The 19,147-nt window shown below is 36.7% G+C and overlaps 1 protein-coding gene across 4 annotated transcripts in view; it reads left to right on the top strand.

Moving 5' to 3' along the window:
- The window catches only part of LOC150081721 (cell adhesion molecule Dscam2-like), a 285,694-nt gene that overhangs the window by 169,445 nt on the left and 97,102 nt on the right, over positions 1-19,147 (top strand). The gene's annotated exons all lie outside the window — the stretch shown is intronic.

Genomic DNA, 19,147 nt, shown 5'->3' with positions numbered 1-19,147 from the left:
GTTTAGAAGACCTTAAGTGTCTAACAATTTAAACATTGAATTGAAAGGCACTGATATAAAAAGAAACAGAATGCAATGATCATTTTTGTTCTTGTCTGTCTTTCCCCTAAAGTATCCTTGGGGCATACTACAAAATCTTGAGGATCGCATGAATGTTTTGATGCTTGTGCAGTCTCTATCTTAGTTGAGGGCAACTCCGGTGCACCTTATTCATATCGTGAAGCAGGACAGCACATTTTCGCAATAGACAATACATTTTGCATTTGTGATGTTGATATTCTGACACCTGTCTTTTAAAATGCTTGAGAAATCGATGCAACTCTTTTCCATGCTTTAAACTTGTAATGATAAGTTGTTCTCCATGTTTTCCCTCAAACATTATAGTTTATATCATAATTTTCAAAGTAAAAATCATACGTTTGTGGATATATTCTCTGGCTTTTATTAAAATTAACTGAAGACCAGATTATAGAACATTGGTTGTTATAAAAACGTTGGAGAGAGAGAGAGAAAAGTAAAAAAACGTAAAAGAATCGACCTCCGGACCCTACATCTGTGCTTTAATACTAAAGAGATGGAATGAAAGCAGACAGCGAAGTCCCTAGATGAATTATCTCCTGAAAGAGAGTGAACAAATTCTTCGCTTGCAGATAATACAAGAAAAACATTTCATTAAAATATATTTAGAAGGCGTACGTAGTTTTCTGTTACCTAGCCCATGTTGCTGAAGTATAAAGAGAAAAATTTAATCCCAATTGGATTTCTCTAGTTCAGATTAAATTATAATATGACAACAAGAACTCCGGAAGAATTAATATAAAGAATGCGTATAGTTTTTGCCCCGATTTAACATAAATACCATAGCTACTAGATGTCTGAGGACTGGGAAATCAGTGCGCAGGTTTTGATTACCATGCCAAGGAACATCGTTCTGATACACTTTCAATACAGTTTATAGTAATGAAATGTGCACTGCCCTACCATTAATATCCGGAAACCTGCCTTTAGATAAAAAATAAAATAACTTTTATTGTTTAATTTAATATTTTGTGTTGAACCAACCAGCTTTTTATACTCCAACCAGCTTTTTATAAATGCCACGTAATAAGTTGCTCTACTCTTCCTTCAACGCAGCCACCAGTTCGGCCTTGTTCTTTGGGCGATCTCGACGTGCACGTACCCGACGATCCAATACATCCCAAAGATGCTCTGTAGGGTTCAGATCAACACGCTGGGTTGGCCAATCCAACTTTTCCACACCCATGTCATCAAACAACTCTGTTACCGACCCGAGCAGTATAGCAATGCGCGCTGTCTTGCTGATAATTGTCCAGGCTGTCCTGGTATTGCACAGCATTCATGGTTTTGTCGATAACGACTAATGGGCCCAAGCCAAACCATGAAAGAAACCCCATACCATGACACTGCCTCCACAAGACTTAATTGTTGGGAGGATACAATCAGGAAGGAACTGTTCCCCTGGCATTCGCCACACCCAGGAACGGCCATCGGACTGGTAGAGTGCGAGCCTCGACTCGTCTGTCCACAGGACTGTTTTCCACTGCTCCACAGTCCAGGATTCGCGCCCCTTACACCATGTTAATCGACGTCTCGCATTTTTTGAGGTAATTCTGTTGAACGTGTCATCTGACATGCCCACTTTTGCAATTGTCTGTCCGGATATTAATGGTAGGACAGTGTAGTTCCAGCATAGCTTATAGTTATGGATTACGATTTCAGCCTTGTTTATATTGAGAGCATCATCAATAAGATAACTGGATGTCCCCTTTTTCTTTTGATTTATGAAATTCTCTAAGAGTTCAGAATAATATCCTGGCAGTTTAGTGCGTAACTGAACATTGATCACTGAACTGAGATTGGTAAAAATTATTGTAAAAGGGAATCAATTAGAACTGTGGCCGTAGTTAACAGCAGTGTGAACTTAATTCGTGTTTAAGAGAGGAATGACCCCCTGAAATAAAAACAGAACTTAAGTCTAATCAGCCAACCCAAATTTCTAATTTCAGAGATAACTTCGGCGCATTAAAAAAAACCAGACATAATCGATAGAAAGTAAGAAGAAAAACTTCGAAGAAAGCTACCGTCTCTCTAAAACTAGCTAATTAATCATTGCCGTTAATGAGAAAAATTAATTCGTGACATATTGACTCGGTGTGACAACTGAGAAAAGGAAAAAAAATTAAATGTTATTTTTCTTGCTTTTTTTAAAGGAATTATTAGGTTCTCCTAGCTTTACACCTTGTTCTGGACATTGCTTTAAGATGTGTTAAAGAACGGTGAATATCGTTTGTCTTGGGAAGCTAATTAGCAAGTGTGTTCAGAAGTGAAGGGCGATTTTTGGTTAAGGAGACTATTAAAGATATTCTTTTTTTCAGTCATTTCCCATGATGCCAACGTGGCATAGGGTCCAGCAGAAGCGAATGTAAAATTCAGATTCAAAGAGGGAAAAACGCATTTGCTGAACCGAATCAGGATTACACTTCTCTAATAATAAAGCCTGAAACCAGCTTGAGGATTGGATATATACCGTATTTTCTGCACCATGAGATGTACTTTTCTTCCTGGAAAATGTTGTCTAAAGTTCCCTGCATGTTATGATCAAAGGCATCATAACACGCATGTGCATTCAATGAGAATTTTTTTAAGATTAGACTCTTGCCTTGAATATACGAGTGCGGTTTTACGCATGTCTCACAAGATCTCTACCTTTACTCCCAAGAAAAGATCAGTGAAACCCGAAGTCTTTCAAGAATATAGAATCAGCAATTCCTTGGTAGCACTGAAGCTGATGTTCTCTTTGAAAAGAGCAAAAGTTCAGATCATAACGTCGAAAATGATGGGTGTTATATTATCGAGTTTTTAGGGATTCTTCAATAAGTAAATCCGTTATACATTCATTTATACAGTGTATCATATAAAACGCAACGGACCATAAAATATCAATTGAAATAGCCATTTCCAAAGATATTTCCATATTTTTGGAAATGCTATCTTTGATGTGATCAAAGGCTAGTTCTGTCCCATGCAGCGCTGCTGTATGTATGCTGGTTTTTTTGTGGAATCTGAATGGATGCCATTTTCTGTGGAAGAACAGCAGCTGCTGTTCTGTGGAAGAACAGCAGCTGATACCACATATCATTCTGACTTTGAGCCATCTGTGTAGAGTGTGGCTGGAAGCCAAAATGCCTTGCCCGATCTGCTGAGAACAGTTGGTGGAAGAGAGAAAGAGGTTTTGCTGCACCAGATTCCAAATCCCCCAGATTTGTATCTTGAGGAAGAAGTCATAATTTGGGAACAGAGCATGCTAGGGCGGAAGGAATTAGCTAGATTATTGGGCAACGTTCCCTATGGTCGTGTTTAGCTCTCTCGACAGCCCTTGAATTCGAATAACAATAAATACGTTGGCAGGTCGATGGGTGATGTACTGATCGAAAACTCTTTGAAAGATTATAAAAAATATATTAGAAGATGAGCCTTAGATTGTGTTAAAAGTTCAAGTCCTTTAGGGGAAAAGTTTGATACACATTTTTCACTTTTCTCTTTTAGAGCCAGAAACTCTTGGGAAAATGATGCTGTTGCAAAGATTTTTGCAAATGTTTCTCCTAGAGTATTCGTAACTTGAGGTAGGATCTGTAATTACGCATCGAGTGTGCTCTAAAATTCGAAAAATGAAGGGATATTTTTATACACTCCTTTTGATGTAGCGGCTTGAGTTATGGACAAAGTGAAAGAGAAAGATTCTTTTGACTTTTGGTGTCAAGTCTACAGTGCGTTGGCACATACTCGTTTAAAGGATATTAAATTTTCCATAGTTAGATATCGTCGGAATACGCCCATTCCTTGTTTTGAGAAAATTTCTGCAATGATCTTTGAGTTCCACCATGGTTTTGGAAAGCGTGTGTGGAAACCGTGTCAATGTTTTTAAGCCGTGGCTGCTGCTGTCGCAAAGTACATCACTGCCTCACTGACAGACAGAAGGCGTTCCAGTCAGCCTGATCAAACTGCCACTGATATTCTTGATGGTTGAAAGGTCTTCTTACTGTCAAGATAGATATCACAGGGAAGTAATAATCCCATAGAGATTGCCTTCAACCTCCCATGTAAACGAAGGGAAGAGGGAAGGAAAACAGATGAAAAGATCAATAACAGAAAACATACGAGTAGACTTGTAAAAAAAGGCGTTTTTTTCCACATTTAGGAGCTCGTAGTCATGATTTCCGAGGATGCGTTGTATTATGCGTCTCCTTACATTAGTATCTGCACTGTATAGAGTATTATGTCCACTGAGATCTTTAATATAGAACAGAAGAAGGCAGTTGTGTAATCGAGGTCTGTCTGGGGGATGTCAATCCCATGTGGCAAATACACAGAATATATTGGTAAGAGAAACCCCTACAAAGTGGCAAATGGCAAACAGCCTATGTGTCGTTAGGAAGAGTAAGGCAAAGTGATGCAAGAAAGCGAACTTTTTCTGCATAGCAGAGAAAAAAATATTAAATAAACAAATAAAATAAAAAAAAAGAGGAATTACTTGGTAGTGTAATCAAGGTAGAAGCAACTTTCAGGCTAAGCAAAGTTCAAGAAATCACATGCAGGTGTGAGATCATTTCCAAAATAGAGTCAAATCCCAGTAAAGACGTCGATGTAGATCCAGCCAAACGCAGCAAGCCCAATAAGAGATTGGAATGAGTCGCAACCGAAAGACAATTTAAATGGATTCTCTTTTAAGTACAGTGACGTAAATTCATATTAAAACATCTAAAATTTTCATGGTTGAAATTAGATCGTCTTCATCTCCAGGAATCAAGATTTCGGTCTCTGCCCCAAGATTCATTCTTTTTGTTTGGAAGGAAGGACAAAAAAAAAGTATTGCTTCCACTTGTATGCAATGGCAACGATCAGTTAAGAAGCATCCTGTTCAATGAGTTTATAATTATTTGGAAAGGGTTTCCAGCTACGATGGCGACTCTGTTACTAGCTGGCCATCCCCCTTCTGTCCTTGCGTATCAAGCTGACATTCGTCAAAGTAGCTCCTCACCTGCCTTTAAATATGCGTTTTGAAAAGGTAAATTGGCTATCTATGGATTAGGGGTTTGATGTCATCAACATGAAGTCTGGATCCACGGCAATGTGACTTCGTGCATTATTTTGGTCTAGTGAACCCCCACTGAACTGCTTCCTAATCACTGAAAGCCTTTCTTGTTTGGATTTATCTTTTTGGGACAGTATGGACGCTGTTTTAGTCATTTCTTCCTCCTCAGAGAGTTCTAAAGCTGAGTTGTCCAGTAACTCTTTATTTGGGCATCTTTTTTTTATTGCGCTACCGGGGGGAGGGAGTATTTCAGTGTACTTCCTTGACCACTGAGTTGATTGACATTCCTCCATATAGATGTAGCTCAGAGGAGCTGTTTCTGTCATGGTACTGAGTACTATAAATTCTAATATCTTTGCTGTTTGGAGTTTTTCATAAAAAAATCTGATACATTACAAAAATTATGCATACAGGAAATTAATTACTAGCAGATATACTGCAAGAAATTTTTAGATTTCGCGAATCAGACGGATGGTTCAAACTATGAGTTTTAAACGCAGAGGGCATATTCAATCGATAGAAACGGAAATTATTAATAACGCTAACATCAAACAGTTTTGTCGGCATGTGAAAAGGATGAACAAATCAACCAGCGTGTGTGTTCTCTTTGATGTCTTCGCCTGTACATAAAGCTAATGTGCTAGCGCGGGGATTGCTGCTTTCTGTCGACATCCGTTAACATTTGAATTTGCATATCCGCAATTCGACATTTGTCAATACGATAACCTTAAGTTCGGTTTTATTCCCACCGCATGATCAACGCGGCACAGGTGAAAGGATAAACACGTGGTTGAGATATGACGTAGTTAGGGCAAAAAGAAAAGTTAAATCGAGCAGTCAAAGATTTGCGTCTTTAATTTTTGTCGGCGATGAATTTCTAAAAGTCTATGAGTATTAATTAAACCAGGGAGACCATTCGACATGGGTGGAAATGGTCTGATAGATTAAGGCCACATGAGAACGAGACAAGTTTGTGCCCTCGTGGGTAGCACAGTTGTTATGAAGAGGGTCCTCCCGCACCGGGTGGAAAAGACCTGGGTTCGAATCCCGTTAATGGCGCGAGGGATTTTTATGGTTCTTTTTCATAACCTAGCTCAGTTAGTTGATCTCAGGTGAGAGCAGCGTGGTTTTTCTCCCAGAAACTCGTGTTTTCAGTCCATTAAACAGCAAATCGAGCAGAGAACACACGCAATCTGCGGACATATATACCGAGTATGACCCAATATGGCCTAGTTTCCTAAAACCGTACAACGACAACAACAATCCACTGCAACTCTCACAAATAGATGAAGTCGATAAAACTTAAAGTGTAAGATTATTTGACCACGTTATGATTCCATTTTCCTCAACTTAAAACAATATTTAACATTAATTCATTGTCCTTCCATTTCCTTGCACCGACTCACTAAGACACGTCCGTTAACAGGCCTTGTCATAACGAGTTTGTACATGGAGACTGACTGAAGAGACGCTTTTTTTGTCTGCTTATCCCACCCACTGTTGGATCGATAATGGACGAGTGGTTCTAGGTAGTTTTAACTTACCTTCAGAAAAGAAATTTGGAAAGTCTCCAAAAGATCTTGAAAACTATCTTGTAGAAAACTGGAAGTGAAGTTGAAGAAATAGTCATAAAAAATCTCCATTCCCACACATTGATATTTTTATATCCCTGTCTTGATTTTAATTTCTTTTTTTTTATAATATTAATAATGTTTATAAGCAAAACCCTTCAAAAGAATTTTTCCTTCATAAATTGCCCAGCCATCGAGACATCAGGGTATCAAGCAGGTGACAAAGGCAGTCCTCCATAGTGATCCCTGCTAAATCAACGAATAAAAGATGATTATGAAAATTAATATACGAATTTACAGATATGATCGAGCTCTGACATAAACATCATTATTTAGAATGTGGACAATTCAAGTTGTGGACATTATTACTAAGGAGGAAGAAGTTTAACCAAGAAAAATCAGCTCATGCCACAACTAGGACGCAGTAAAGCGTCAGCTTTACTGCGTTAGATACCCATGGTGGAGATTTAATCGATTAATGGATGAAATCACTACCAGGGGTGTCACGTTACTTCAATTTCCTAATTAAGCGTGTGGAGTTGATCAAAATCCTCAATGACCCTGGAACACCAGCATTATTTACTACACCATTTTACAAGAACAAAGGCAATGCGTGCTCGGCAGCACGGGATGGTCGGCGATTAGTTTATGGACTCTAAAGACGAAAGAGAGAGAGATGCATCCCGTTGGAATCAAGGTGTGCATTTCTTTCTTTGATTAATCACCTTCCTTAACTTTATTGCTCATTTTGTGAATCGTACGCAAGTTGAATTATTTAACCGTGTAAATAATTCAATACCTCACAAAAACCCGTCGTATCCAATACGTAAGCAATAACTCAGTGGGCCCACCACTAACACGAGCCTGATATATATTCATTAAAGAAATAGAATCACATTGCGAACAATCTGCTCAGAGAGATCATGCTTCACTCACTCAGTGATCCTCTTATACTCAAATAAAATAGTCAAATAAAAGATCTTAAAATTATTTTACTTTACCTGTTCAACGATAGAGGTGATTTTACAAACAAATTTCATATTTTTTATTAATTTAATTTAACAAATAATTTTTGAGCAAAATTAATTTTAAAAATTGTCAGAAATCATAGCACAGAATATTTGTGATACAAGAAATTCATCACTTTTTTATATTATTTAATTTAACTTATTCACTCTTTCAGTAGGTGTTGCATGAAAGCAGTATTTGAAGACTTTAAGTACTGTCTTTAATATAATTTCAATATAAATTCTTCGGTTTTATTTATAAACAATATTCTTTACTTTCAATTTTCAGTGAAGGCAGTAGCATACGTTATCTGAAACGCGCCCTGCCATTTTTAATCCCTTTCTTCCATTTATTAAAGTACAGTTCAATATTAGCTAACTATTGGTTGACACGAGTAAATATTCAGAAAAAAACTTGAAAAAAAACATTGTTTGATTTTTTATGTTGAATGTTATAAAACATTCAAAATTAAAATTTAAACTTATTTAATTTAAATTTGTTATCTAGCTTATTTTAGTTAATAGCCAGTAAATGCAGAATTATAAAAACACCTTATATTTTTTCTTATATAAGTTTGACGATGATAACAAATAAAAAAAAGCTGTTATTGATAAACTGCCTTGATTAGTTTGTCTTAGTTAATTATACAGCTGGATGTATGAATAAAATCCGTTCTTCTCTTTCTCGCTCATACTCACAAAAATGAAAATAAAAAAACCCAAATTTTAAACAGTATTCGACCATTAATGTCTGTGTGTGACTTTTTTTTTCATTCGTAACAGTAGCCACTTTTAAATAAATTAAAAAAAAAAGCCTGTGGATGTTGGAAGCCATGGTTATTTGTGTTATAAATGGATGGATAAATGGGAAGTCAAAATAAATGTCGACGCATATTATTTGAATGCGTTTACGGGGGAAATCTCACGCTCACACACACACAGAGAACTTTCATCATTAATTTCCTCTTGTTACCGTTTAATGAGAAACCATTCAGCTGGGTGGCTAAAAGAAATAAAAGGTATATCGTTACCTACCCATAATGCATAATTAATGACCTAAAAGGAGTGCCAAATATGATAGCCGAGTGACAACTTATTTCCTCTCGGTGTGTAATAAAGAAAAAAAAGAAGAAAAAAAAACAGTCTTCGCCTGTAAAAAATCACTTGTGTGTAAAAATTACAGCGATAATGTCGCATACGGAAACGGTCGACGGGAATTGGTTAAAATGTGATTTATAGTGGTCGTCTTTTATTTATTTTTGAATGAGATAGCCCTTTGATATTTTTTAATTTATGGTGTGTTTTTGTTTGAGGGTATTATTAGATGAGGTAGAGAGAGAGAGACGGCTTTTTTTGTGCTCACACAAAAAAAGAAAGTTATTTGCCTTAAGTAATATAAAGCCTCTTAGGAAAGAAGGAGCGAAATGAAAATGAAAAGAAACTTCAGAGAACTTAAAGGGGGATTTAAGGTGGTTCGCAGTTTGCAAATATGAAGACAGCACTTAATTATGACGTGGAGCATCATTTTCTCTCCGATGTTGTAGTCAAACTTCTGGGAAATAAAGAAGTTTTAGGAACAGAAAAAGGTCCTCATAAATTATATCAAGGATAGATAAGCAAAACATGTATTTTAGGACATCTTCGCGCAGCTCTTTGGAGAATATTGAGCGGTATTTGTTAGTTGATGAAGAGCACTTGATTGCAATGAGGAAAAGAATTTTTGTACTTTTCCTGTTTGTTCTAATCAATTTACTGAAGGTATCGTGCAGTGTTTTGTTTACAAAACGATCTTTTCTTTACTGACGCCTCAGTATGAATCACTAATATTGTGTGGTAACGTTTTCTCTTTTTTCTTTTGATGTTTGCGCTTTTTCTGCTTCTTAATTAAATTAGTTTTTAGATATGAATTATAAAAATGGTAGTGGCAGAAATTAATGAGTGGTTTAAATGTAAGCAAGACGTTCGGTTTTTCGTACTCTTTTTATATGCCATTCCCTTGAAATTATACTTAATAGTAGGAGGAAATTATAATTTTTATAGCCTAAGAAGTCAAAAGGATTTGTAAATATCGTGAGTGAGTGTAAGTGAGTTTTTATTCGTGCCAGTTACTTAGACAATGTTGCATCGTATATATATATATTATGTCAGTAAATTGTATGTGGCCTTATAGTCGGTTTGCCTGTTTGCTGGACGAAAAAGTCGAGATATAAAAACATACAACCTTTGCCTGAGACTGACTAACTCAGCCGCTTTAGTGTGTAAAAATTCCTTGCGTCATTGACGGTACTCGAACCCGGGCCTTATGCACTGTGCTACACGCGGAGGCTGCAATACAATATCAATTCCTTTTTACAATGCAAGTGCAATGCTGATGTACCTACTGGGAACCTCATCTAGTATATCTTTTCATTACAAAAGTTATACATTTAAATTGAGGAGGATTTGAGTGCTGGCGTGGAAACGTCTGGTTGAAGGAGGCCGTGTTTTCCAATTTGGATCTCAGTGTACTGGTTGGTGTTTGCTGGAAGCGACTAAACGACTTTGGAGATGTCACGGAGGTCGGCACGGCCCTTCATTTGCTGAGCGATGAGGAGGGAGTTCTAACCACAGTTTGCTGTTTCTGTGTAATCACTTTGAGGTATGGGACAGTTGGCAGAGCGCTCACAGTTCTGTTTAACCATTTAAACATCCATAATTCAAAGAAGAGATGCCACTCTTGTTTGGAAGTCTCAAAGATCCCATAAAGTAGTTTTTGTTCTCATGTACTTGAAGTGAGGGATGAAAGCGTCTTTCTTCCAGGTAATAAGGGGTCTCAGTGAGAATAAGGGGTCTTAGTGATGCCAATTTTGAGTAGACCCATTTTGCCATCTTGTAGTGGACTCTCCTGTGAGCTGAAAGTCAGAATTACACTTGGGCAGTGGACAGACAATCTGCGGTGCATGGTGGAATAATCTGCCTTTCAAATTACATCGATCTTGCTCAAGAATGCGATACTGTTTTCATTATTAGTTTGCCGAATGCCATGTTAATTTCTGAGAATTTTGATCTTTAGAAGGTGTAACCTATAACAAGTTATTGACATATTCAAAAACTCGCTGGTTAAGTTTCAAACCAAGCAATTGATCGAATATTTAAATTTTTAGAAGCGTTGAAGTCATTTTGCTTAAGGAAAAAAATAATTGAAATATGTTTTAAAATTTTTGAATCACCCCAAATGAAGTGTTCTTCGGTCTATGCATAGTGTGCTTGGCATGTTAAAAAAAAAAAAGCAATTATTAAAAATTGAATGGTCCGAAACTTGCATAACAGAGGCTATGAGTAACTTGTGTTAGATCATCGAAATGCTTAAATTGCACATCGAAAAAGAATCGTTTCATTTCATTTCAAATTTAAAATACATAGAGAATGATGATGTCTTAAAAGATCTTGTTATAGTCGGCGGTCACTGTTTATTCCGTTTCAAAAGAAATATCATTTCTCATACGATTATCTGGCTCTCTGTTTCAGGAAATATCGAAAAAATATTTTCCGCTATTCACGAATCGATAAATTATAAATAAATAGCTTATTCAAAATTATTCTAATTGGCCGCACCTCAGTTCTGCCATGCCGGTATCGAGCTCTTAAGTTATATTTGAGAAAAATCTTCAATTCACTAAAAGATTTTGCTATATATAATCTACTATCAAACACCCTAAATATTATTTATAAAGTTTCTTGGGTAAGCTATTTTTCTGGAATGTAGTTTTAATACACCATATTAGTTAAAATATATGGTGTATTAAATATGGTGTATCAAATGGTGTATCAAATGGCGGCCAACCTCGTGGGTCGCATTTTGTCCATATTAGGAAGGTGTTGCTAAAGTAGCGCTAACTCAGTAGATATACGAGTTGGAGGGAAAGGTTATCCAAATGATCTACTATTATCTCATAATATAAGTGCCATACGTTACCTTTTGTTAATAATAATAATTATTGGTAATAATCTTGACTCCACGGTTCTTTACACTGAGGCAGGTACTCTGGTGCCTCATGCACTGCAACTATGTTTTATTCACCCTCCTGTACCCATAAAAATTTTGTAATTCGGTTACACTAACACCATCACCATTTTAAACTACAAAAAAAAAAAAAAAACGTTCAGTAATGTATGGTTTTATACGCAACTAAAACTTCACTTTGCCTTCTATTCTCCTTCCTCACATTCACATTCTTCTGTATCATCTTACTGTATTTGATTTTATTTCAATATTATTTTTAGCCTAGTTTATCTTCCCTCCCCCACTTTTAATACGCCTTTTTGTTACACCCTTTCGTATAATTTTATTTTATTATTCTTTCTTCTTATTTTAGTTTATTTCAATGTAGTTTTCAAACATACACAACTCGCTTCTTTCAATAAACATGGACAAGTCAAATAATAATAACAGAATACTGCATCGGTATTGCAGGCTAAATTGTACCTCGGCTGTTGCTCCGACGATGGGTAGTAAATTATGTACGTGGTCCAACAGCGTGTAATTCATTAGGCCCTTCTGTTTCTACAGTAGCTACGGATGTGGAAGACACACGTAACAAGAAATTAATACCATATATTAATGATTGCAACAAACACATGAATCGGCAACACAAACTGCAATCTAACACACGCAAGATTTGAGTGCGATTACAAATTCAAAAATATTTATTTAAAACGTTCTCTAAATATATTTTAAAGTTTAAGTAACATTAATACTTTTATAAACGCTGATCTAGAACATCTCTAGACGTTGATGTATCCTGAAGGATCAGAATGAACCATTGAGCTTGACAATCTTATGCAGGGTGCGGACATCGTCAGATTTGTGAAGAGCCAGAGACTTGTCTGGTTGGGACATGAGAATGGATGACAGTAGAACAACTAAGAGGATAATGGAATGGAAACCTATCGGTAGGAGGGCAAGAGGAAGACCGCGGAAAAGATGGATGGATGGATGGATGACGTAGAAGAGGACTTAAAGACCATGAGAATGGGAAGTTTGACTTCTGGAAATCAAACTTCTCCAACTTCTTATTCTCATGGTCTTTAAGTCCTCTTCTACGTCATCCATCCATCATAACCCAGGGTGGGTCTTAGCTTTCTCAACGATATTTCACCAGTAAGCCCTTACTGGTGAAATATCGTTGAGAAAGCTAAGACCCACCCTGGGTTATGATGGATGGATGACGTAGAAGAGGACTTAAAGACCATGAGAATAAGAAGTTGGAGAAGTTTGATTTCTGGGAGGGCTTGCTGGTGCAACATCGTTGAGAAGACTAAGACCTACCCTGGGTTATAACGCCAGAAGAAGATTCTAGAACAACTCATAATTAAATTCCAAAATCTACTGTTTAATAACATACCATGGCATAAGATAGTTAGGAACCTACATTACGTACTACCGATAAAACATACGAAAATTAAAATCAGACATAGCTATAATAAACCCTTTATCTAGCAGTAACTACAAACATGAGGCAACTAATCCTATGAATGAAGATAATATCAGCTGCGTCTGTTCCGATTCTGGTTATAAGAACTACTATGTTCAGACATTCAGATATGTGCTTAAAACATTCTCATTACCCTCAGTTTTCAAATATCGTAGGTTAATGGCCATTAAAGATTTCCTGTAGCTCTTGTTCAAGGACTTTAACAGGCTGGCTTAGAGGTAGTCATAAATCAATGCTTTTTGCTGTTCCTATGATATGGCGGGAACCGCGAGACCAGATAAATGATTGTTACTTTTGCATGACCAATATTTATGGTTTTTCTGGAAAATCCAAGCATAAAGTGGAGTATCCCAACATACATTCTGCTCTAAGGCCTGTTCCTCACGATGATACAATGCCAGTGCCACCAGAAACTTATTGACTTGACTCTGGATCAGAAAAGGTGTCTATAGAAGATGCAAAACTCGGAATGAAGACGGATCCAAACTTTTCAACCCTTGATATTGCAAAGCCGCATCTAATCACTAAGGCAGAATTGAACGATTTGGTCAGAGATTTGGACTTCTCCAAAACCAAGGCTCAGTTACTAGGATCACGGCTTCAGCAGTGGAATCTTCTTGAAAAGGGTGTCAAGGTGTCTTTTTATAGGAATAGGCAATCTAACATAACGACTTATTGCTCCATGGATGGTGTTTTGGTTTATTGTAACAATTTCCAGGAATTAATGAAAGAGTTCCTTGGAATGGAACCTTGGGAATGTACTCAAGGAATCCACCTTGAGTACATTCCCAAGCAGTGGAGGCTTTTCATTGATTCATCCAAGGTCAATTTGAAAGCAATTTTTACTCCATAATGGAAATAAGTATCCATCTATACCATTGGCCCATGCAGTTCATGTGAAGGAAACGGACACGAACCTACAGGTTCTTTTGCAAAAAGTATGTTGTCAAAGAATGTAATGAGATTGGATTATGCCATCTGCTAATGGAAATTTATGTATGAAAACTGGAAAATCTTCTATGCACAGTTTTTTCCCTAGAATAATTTCCATTAATCAGCAATATCCGTTAGTAAATAAATAAAATTGGAAATAAGGCATAAGTTTTCTGCATAGACTTTCCGATATAATCAAACTAATTGGGATTTTCATTTATTTATGTTAATTTTAATATTTTATCCGTATTTCCTCAATATTGTTGAGCAAATGCTTTAAAAATACAAGTGAAAAACGGCAATTCTATTTTAATTCGCTGAGATTATTTCTACACAAAGGGTGAACACCGCGCAAATACTGGTAAAACACGCCAAGTACTTCGTGTCTAGTTGAGAAAAATTGGATCTGAGGAGTCCAAAGTGGCGCACTATTTCATGTCTCGCTGTCAGTAAGGAGGAATATTGCAGAGGCGCGCAACCTTGTCCTCTTCTGCTAAAGTTTTTATAGAAGTAATATTTATTCATGGCCGGAAAATAAATTACAGTCTTTTCCCCTTAGTTTGTGTCATAAAGGGGTTATCGTGATAGCAAACGGAAATTGTCTCCGAGGATTTTTTCCAGTGAGTGAGCACTGGTCTCAGATCTATGAATGCGGATGATAATGTATTTTTAATGCCGTCTCTATTTTGCTTCGTTCCAACCTTGTCCAATACACTGCATAATTTTGAAACGTCTCCCCTTCTTTTTTTTCGTTTACAGAAAGAAAGCTAGAATAATTTTCATAATAGCTCAGCATTCGTTTGCTCGTATGTGCGCACGCTTTGGGCAAGTTGGCAAATCGCCAACTTAGCTCGCGCAGATTGGGGGAAGGGAGGGAGGGGAGGATAGGGGGGAGAAACCAAATAAGTTGATGCAACTCCTTACAAGGGACTTATATTTCATCGTCGAGATAAGAACATTTCTGTGCAAATGGTAGATTTTCGGATGCAGCCCGTTTCGAAATTATTGATACACCCCCCACCTTGTCCTTCCTTCGCAGTAGTGTCAACAGAAACTTTTATTAATCAGGATTTCAAACTCCTCTGAGTGTTGAAGCCAATTCCGTTTTTAATACATACAGATAAAGCTTTTTTTTTATTTATTATTAGTCACTGGCTTGATGAGACTGTCTGTTTCAATGTATTTCGGATTTTAATCAGTTTCCTGGAAATTACGTTGGCGTTTATATCTTGTTCAGGTAACGAAACCATTTGTTGCCTCTATTCTCCCCTCCCCCCCCATCGTTGTCGTGGCAACCCCGGAATCTGCCTTTAGCGGCTGCGGTATTTGGAAGAGGTCACATAAGTCTCTGAATTAAAGAATTCCTTATGAATAAATTTCATTTCGAAATCACCATAAACAAATAAAAAGCGTAGAGAAACAATTTCATCCTCAGTTTACTCCGGTGCCCAATCAAGCAGATGCACACGCTTGCATCATTGAAGAGAATTCCGCATGAAGATTATCTTATCGCGAGGGTCATAACAATTTCTTGTAAGAGAAATTGCGACAACACCGCCTTAAAGCAGGATATTCTGCATCTACGGTCTTCAAAATAAGACGCAGCCATTTTCACGACAGCTATTTCATAAACTAATAAGTGCACAGTGTCGAGCCCTCGTGGATAGCACAGTTAAGTAGAATCGCCATCCTCCCCACCGGTTGGAAGAGAAAGACCAGCGATGCTCAAGTCCCGTCGATGACGTGAGGAATCTTTATGGGGCCTTTTTCACAATGGCTGAGTTAGTCGGTCCTCACGCTAGGGGAACAATTTTTTTTTTTCTGCAGGACGAATCGTAAGACGTGAAGCTGAATGTTTCAAATGATACTTAACAAATACTTTTCTTATTTAACCTAATAAAAAGACATTTATCCATTGTAAGAAAAGATCTTTTATTACCTCATTCTGAATTTTCTTAAAGACGTTGACATTATGTAGTGAGGACAAATAGTGACGGATATTCCAGTATTAGACGACCAAGAGTGATAAGCAATATTCCGTATAAAGACTTGAACCGGAAATAAATCGCTTCAGTAGACCCACCATCTGATTGGACCCTGTGGAGAATTCTGTTACGGTGTAATAAGAAACTCTCGTTTTCTGACAGTATAACTGCTAGATCCTTACATGACGTTACCCACCAATTACTAGTAATTAGCAGTAATTACCAGCATCCGGACGTATTCAGTCTGAAGTAAATGATGCTCTTTAGCGCTTGGCTATTTTAAGGCAATCGGTACCATAGACTCAATACGAGAGATCAATGCCTTTCAAAAGACAGCGACATTTCTCTACCTGCTCTATAAATAAAGATGTTAATACTACTGTACGTAATAAATAAATATCTCATATAAGGGTTATTTGAACAGAGTTCGGAGCAGGAGGCTGTGAATCATCTGTTCCTGGACTGCAGAAACTTTTAGAAAACGTCACGATTCTGCTTACTTTTTTGTTAATTTGAGTCAAGTTTGAATTATAAGGGTGGAGCTCATTGGTATCTATAAATTGCGTGACGTCACATTACGTGTACATGTGAAGTAATGCTTACGGTGTACAAAAGGCACTCATCCTGTTTGTCTTATAGATTTCTTCAGGCCATGAACAGGTGCTTGAAGTACACGTTGAAGATTGTCTGAACAAACCACTCCAGTCTTGTTATCATCCACATTAAAACTTCTTCTTTTTTAAAGTTAACTTGCCTGCCATTTATTTTAGGAAACTGTTTTATATCCGAATTCATTTCTGGAATGATAATTTTTCTTATTACAAAGGTACTCTGTTCTATTGTGCACGCGGTAGTGTTTATTTTTGGATTATTTTTAATATACACGGTATCCAAAGAACATCATAACATATACCTATCGTAGATCACTTTTAAAAATAAAAAATTGAGGAGGACCGCAAGGATAAAGTAAGAAAATCTTTATTTCTGCCTTTACAGCAAACTTTATTTAATAAGAGATTTGTTTCTCCTCCGTTTACTTAACTTATCAATGTCTAATACATATTCTTGTCGTAGCAACCCTCCTGAGCGTCAACTCTTATCGACAGAACGAAATGCGTTACCAAAAGCAGTGACCATTTGTGCAACAAAACTTTTCAACTTTGGAAATTCAATTTTCAGCGTATTTCTTATAAAATTCGGTTTTATCAACTGTCTTCTTAAAAATTAATATTAATTTAGCGCTGTGAAGAACATCAGTTACTTCTATTCCTCAAATCTCTCTTTAAAAGTGTCAGTAAATGTTTACAAATAATCGCAATTTTTTAAATCTAGAAATCCCAATGAAATAGGTTTTTTTTTATCTTAAAATGTTTTTTAAGTTAACTTTCTTAAAATAGAAGTCCTAATTATTATTATTATGCTAAAAACTATTCAGTAATCTTGCTTAATAAGTAAATTTTTACATATTTCGGTATTCTTTGACTTTCACCAAAAAAAAGCGTAGATACAAAAAGCTAATTAGAATTCAATAACTCTGAAAGTCGTTTAATTTTGTCAAACTTAAAATAAATACAGTGACTCAGTTTTACTTTCTGAGTTCTATCCAATAGTTTTCTTGAACATTTTCTTCCAAAGTGCACATCTCTAATGGCAGTGCACAGAACTGCCATTTTTCAGCGCAAAGTTACCAGATGATGGAGAGCTTGCTGACAGCTCGGTCTGCTGCAGCTCCCTCAATCGTAATTAGTATAGCATATTTATTTATTATATTGTACTAAATTTATTGTACATACTGTACTGTATTTAAATTGTGTATATTGTACTAAATTTATTGTACATACTGTACTGTATTTAAATTGTGTATATTGTACTGCACTTAATTATTGCATCTGTGACACTCTGCTGTGTACTTTTTATTCGTATGTTTGTACTTCATATAGAGTAAATAAATAAATACTCTAAATAAACATCCGAGTTTCCGGGAGAAAAAACCACCCAGCCCTCTCCTAAGACCGACTAACTTGGTCACTTTGTGAAACAAAAAGCCCATAAAAATTCTCGCCACATCGACAGGATTCGAACCCAGATCTTTTTAACCCCTTGCAGGCAAGGCGGTGATTATAACCCCTCCCCCCACCAAATTATGCACTTATTCTTTTTATAAACTTTATCCAATCATTGTTAACTCTTTAACCTTTCATCTATTCAACTCAGACGTGGGTTGAGAAAATATCAAAGCGAGCCACACTACTGTGTGCTGCTCAGACCTGTTGTATTCATACAAATTTTGTGGCGTGTTCTCTCCAGTTGGGATCGTTGTGCAACTTAATTAATTAATCTATTTTATGTAATTTTCTCTCTTCATTTTGGGGAGCACCTGAGCTCAGGTTCTTGATGCAGCGGCACCACATGTGCCACAGGGTGATTTGCCACTGTATAATTATATCTATCGAAGCTTCCACATTTTTGTTAAAGATTATAATTTTCGGTTTATGCTGTGTAATTAAAATTATGCAGAATTAATTTTATTTTCTTGATAGCTTTTAATCATATTAAATTTTGAAAAGGAAGGGCTGTACTCGTGAATTAGTTTATTGCATCCGGAAGTAAAATTATATTGGGCGTGTCCAACCCCTTTTCTGTGATAGAGGGGAGGCCTCCCTTCTGCAGCGAAGATACATGTATAGATCAATTAAGAAAGAAGTATAGAAACTCTCAGAGCTGTCTTTATTGTTTAAGTTTTGCCTTTCTTCGTCAGTCACAGCGATCTACGCACACTCCTTTCTCAACCACACCACACGTAGGTTATACAAATATTTTTCTTACATCAGTACAGCTACCTTGTTTAAATATATTAATAATGTCAACAGTAAGAAAGTTCTTATGCAATGTATTTAAAATCTAAATTCGAAATCTTTATCAATGCATCCTCCACTTCCATCCGTTTTTGGAAGGACTGGAGGGGACCTATTATGGGGCGTAACCACATCATCGGAAAATCGATGTATCTAATGCATCTCTGGGAACAGTCGAAAGTTATTGCAGGCAGGTTCTGGTGAGTAAC

The sequence above is a fragment of the Mastigoproctus giganteus genome, chromosome 8 (genome assembly GCF_048544385.1).
Source record: "Mastigoproctus giganteus isolate SK-2022 chromosome 8, ASM4854438v1, whole genome shotgun sequence".
Classification (NCBI taxonomy): Eukaryota; Metazoa; Arthropoda; class Arachnida; order Uropygi; family Thelyphonidae; genus Mastigoproctus; species Mastigoproctus giganteus.
This window is presented reverse-complemented; position numbering and strand designations above follow the sequence as displayed.